General features: G+C 33.8%; 1 long non-coding RNA gene across 1 annotated transcript; it reads left to right on the top strand.

The window, feature by feature from the left end:
* Positions 1-1,763: 1,763 nt before the first annotated feature.
* Positions 1,764-4,792, top strand: LOC113230397. Its single transcript, XR_003310489.1, has 3 exons — positions 1,764-1,820; positions 2,461-2,989; positions 4,539-4,792. It is a non-coding gene; the product is annotated as an uncharacterized LOC113230397 (long non-coding RNA).
* Positions 4,793-5,005: the final 213 nt, after the last annotated feature.

Genomic DNA, 5,005 nt, shown 5'->3' with positions numbered 1-5,005 from the left:
TTCCACCCATATGTTGTGGATATTCCAAAGATTGACACAAAGTGTTACAATTCCACATTTATATGGCGAATGGCTATGGAGTGGAATACCCTTCCCAGAAACGTGTACCCTGAACGTTATAACTTGTGCCTTTTCAAGGCGAGAGTGAATAGGCATTATTTAGGTGTGCTACCATCAGGTGAGATAGAGGTCAAATACTCACTTACATATTTATATTAAAAAAAACAATATATTAAAAATGGTTCATTTCAAATTAATACGTTCATTTTACTTTTGATAGTAACAGCAGAATAAGGGTTTGCTAAAATTCAAGTTATGCGCTGATGCGATGATGACCATCAAGTTATGCGCTAATGATGGAATGATTTCCATCCCATGTAACATCATTTATTATTGAAGTTTCAAGAAAAGTAGAATACAAATTATTTGAGAAAAAAAAAATTCACAAAAAAATTGTATGTATAAGAATGTTCACTCAAGTAATACAGTGTTGGTACTGAAACCAAAAAGTTTACCTTTTGATGTTGATGGAACTGGTGAATGTGACCTAACGCTGCTACATTGATCATCTTTATAGTGCAAAGGTATTGCAAATTTCGACAGCCTCTTTCTTTGTCCACTTTCATTTTGGATATATTTTTTGTTGAAATGCTCACTACAGAGGTATCTGTTACGGAGTATGCTTTCATTGTAATTCATTATGGTCATGTTCATATTAAGTAAGATCATATTAAAGTCTTCATGTTAAATTTCTGTGTAATTTTACGAACTAAATAAGTACCCTACCGTAACCCTACCCGTAAACTTACGATTTGCTTGCATGTAAAGATTTTTAGTTTTAACATTTGGTACATTGTAGTTACACCTTCAATAACATTTTCGCCATCAGCTTATTTAAATATATTTGGTAATTTGGTCATTTCATTAGCCGAATCAACTTCGGGATTTTTACTTTGAATAGAATAATCAATAGAAACCGAAATCTCTTTGTAAAGGCGTGTAATCCGGAGAGTTATTTCTAAAATTATTGGTTGTCAATTGTACGAAAAAGTGTTCTATTGTGTGTTAATAAAAAATATTAATTAAAAAAAAAGAGTGTTAAAGCCTAATTTGTTAAAGTATATACAAATGCCCCGAGGAACTGCACATAAATATATTTGTTATTACTAAAATTGAAAATAAACAACGTCAAATAACAAAATGTGTTTCATTTTTCAAAATTTATTCATCTAATTAATACCGAATAAGCCTAGGAGCCGGAAAAATATGCAAATTGGCTGTTAACACTGTGTCTTCGCTTTCATGTCATAGGTAATTTTTAAAAAACGAACTGTCATGTTCTAAATCGCTCTTTCCTTATTGGCTATTATCCGTAAAGGGGAGTGGTTCGTCTGATACGTAGTATCTCTTATTAGTTTGTGGAGGATTCGCTCTGGACCTTTTGGAGGGAAAAGTGTCGTCTTTATTTTGACTTTCAATTATTTTGTGAAATCTAGTTTAAAGTGAAATAGGATAGTGCTATTGTGCCTTAATCGAAGATTAAAACGCGAAATTATACGAATCTTGAACTAAAATACCCGTATCGGCCCGTTTTAAGGAATCCCGAGTCAATCCAAGCACGCCGCCTCAAATTGCCTATCCTCTTTGTGGCGGCCATATTTACAGAGATTATTACAGGCCATATTTATAGAAACATAATTAAACTACATGATGGCTTTGCCAAAGCCTTAATAAATTTAAAAAAAAAATCACATTGTGAACAAAGCCTATCAAAATGATGATACCACGTGAGATTCGCTCTGGACCTTTTGGAGGGAAAAGTGTCGTTTTTATTTTGACTTTCAATTATTTTGTGAAATCTAGTTTAAAGTGGCATAGGATAGTGCTATTGTGCCTTAATCGAAGATTAAAACGCGAAATTATACGAATCTCAAACTACAATACCCGTATCAGCCCGTTTTATGGAACCCCGAGTCAATCCAAGCACGCCGCCTCAAATTGCCTATCCTCTTTGTGGCGGCCATATTTACAGAAACATAATTTAAACTTCATGTTTAGGCTGATGGCTTTGCCAAAGCCTTAATAAATTAAAAAAAAAAAAAATACCACGTGACCTGTGTCTCCAACACCCAATTCCTGGGCCGGACATTCCTGTGCTGTACATTCTTGTGTTGTACATTGACGGCTCCCGTTTTTTGCTTTTTGTTATTCCAAAATAATTTTTATTGCGTGTTGTGTAAACTGTTAATTAATAAGTTAATAATTATATTAATAAACTTTTTATTTTTCGTTCACTATCTTCAACATTCGACGGGTATCAACTGTCTTTAAATGTAGAAAAATCTTAGAGGATGGTTAATTATAGGATAAAGTCGGGACATTTATTTCTCTGAAAAATAAGAAGTTTTCGATAATTGTTTGACATTTTGTTATTAAACTCTTTAATCTAATATCTGGCAGTATGACTTGGACGCCTTAGCCTGTCCTGGAGGACGAAATTATGATAATAATACTAATCAACTTGCGAAACGGCGAAAGTTAACATAGAAATAATTTCTATAACACTTAGAAACGTATCTTGAATATATTCTTGTTTACCAAAATTAAACCTGACTGCGATGTCGACCAATGTGTGATACTCTTATGTATTGGCCAATAGGCCTACACTCTTGAGGACCTACTGGGTTACCTATAACGACGAGAATTAAAGTCAACGCTGCGTGATAATGTAACAACAAGAAGTTTTATCGTCAAAAACATGGGGGTCATCCTTATACATATTTTCTTCTGCTTACTGGCCTGGGGTTTGGTTTACGCCGGTGAAAATGTGAATAATGTTAATGCTGGATGTAATGCTACACACACGTCTCGTATAGAATACGAGTTCAACACTGATGTAGTAAATACGGAGCACATTATTATGTACAAAGGTTATTTTCCTAGATCAACAAGGGAAAACTACATTAACGCGGCATTAAAAAACGCTGGGGTAAGTTTTAGCTATACCTTTTCAAGACTTTTCCCTGTTTTTATAGTGCCTCCTTTGATTCAGCTCAACCCTTTACCCTGAATTTCCAGTAGGTATCACGCATCATAATTAGAGGTAGGCTTTTTAAAATAAGCATATAAACACGCTTTTCAATTGAAGCATAAGCATTGATCAGTTCAATACTCAACAATTTGGTTTTTTACAACATGCTTAATAAATTAAATTTAAATTTTATCACTTTACTAAAGGAGTGATGCATACAGAAGGCATTCCGACCTCATCTGTCAATGTGAACAATACAGGAGTGAATATGGAATTTCGCTTATGAAACCTTTGAAATACAATTTTCAAACAAAGACTACAGTTGTAGACTTCTAGGTGTCATCTGTCATACATGTTTATTTAGTTTTGTTATATTCAAATGTAAATTATCTGAGTACATTGACCTACGTCAATGGCTGTGTACTATTGATGTTGACTCAGAGTTTGATGTATACTGTACATATAGTAACAGAATAAATGCATACTCTTGGTATTCTAAGAGCAAAGAAAACTGGTACTTAGTTATTAAGTTATTAGGTTTTTGCAATTGTTACACATAGGAAATGAAACTATTTTTCCAGATTTAAATCGCATATATTTGTTTTTTCAAACAAACCAACGTTTCGAGCCATTTACAGGTCCCATAGTTATGTTGACTGACGTGGTAAAGTCATCAACCAGTTATGTCTAATATTAATGCAAACCACCCTATTTTTTCACTATAGTTACAATAGTTATTAATTAAATACCTTAATATTAATTTTACAAAGAACATTCCAATTTACGTTACATCTGTTTTACAAATTATTTTATTTTAACAATAATATTTTTAATTAAGGTAAATTTATTATTAGTTAATAATTGAAATTAGAATATATTAAAACATATTAATCAGGACTGCAGTCTTATGTCTGTTTGGGATTATTTCCTTTGAGGAAATACTGGATGCCAAACTGGTGGTACTGAGAAACCATTGACCCTGTTGAAATTAGGATGTTTTTTAATTTCAATGGGTAGATAATCAACTTTCTTTGCAAGGACCTGGGGTTTGTCAACTTGATTGAATGTGTAGGTTTATCCTTGACTATATAAGATGGAAGCATAAGTTCATGTTTCTTAATTTCCTGTGTATAATATGTATATAATTTATTATACCAGAACCTATGTTGTCTATCAAAATGTGGTGTCAATAAAATTTCTTGATAATAATCCCTCAACTTTATTGGGCAATTAGTAATGGCACTATATACTAGGTTGCCACATTTCTGCATTTCTAAAGAAAGTAGTAATTTTGCTGACCTATAGCACACCAATATAGTGGTTAGCACACACAGTGAGAACTCTTGAACCTCAGCAGTGCCAATACCTAATTAATGATGTGGGTGCACTGAATAGTGTCCCTGAAGATAATTTTTAGCTTAGATGAGGTAATTGATATCATTGTCTCGCACATTTATCTGTTTTGTTTTATTATAACAAATTGCTGACTTAGAAATATTTGCTTCAGATTTCAAACTACACATTAGTGCAACGTAACAATCCTGCCAAGGAGTACCCAAGTGACTTTGATGTAATTATTTTGGAAGAGGGTGGTCGACGCGCGCTGGATGCCTTGCGCGACCATCCAGCCGTCCGACGCGTCACCGTTCAGAAGCAGGTCCAGCGGACTATCAAATATGTGAACGAGGTAAATTAGTAAATTTACCTCTCCTTATTCACCCAGGTTCTTACAATAACAATCGTTCGTCAGTTTTCTATATCTATGGGTGCATTCCATAGATATAAAAAAAAACATACCAAATCTCCCCATTTGGTATGCGGGCGTGGTTCGTGTCGCCTCGATAAATTAACCTCGATATAATCAAAATGATCATATTATCGCCTACAAACATCGCCACAGTGACATGGCGATCATTGTACATGATCTCTCGTAAAACGTGAAAATGCCAAGTTGTAGCGATACACCTTGTAAAA

This window comes from Hyposmocoma kahamanoa, unplaced genomic scaffold (assembly GCF_003589595.1).
Source record: "Hyposmocoma kahamanoa isolate Upper Pololo Valley unplaced genomic scaffold, ASM358959v1 100021, whole genome shotgun sequence".
NCBI lineage: Eukaryota > Metazoa > Arthropoda > Insecta > Lepidoptera > Cosmopterigidae > Hyposmocoma > Hyposmocoma kahamanoa.
The sequence above is the reverse complement of the archived record's forward strand: the minus strand, read 5'-3'. Positions and strand labels throughout refer to the sequence as shown.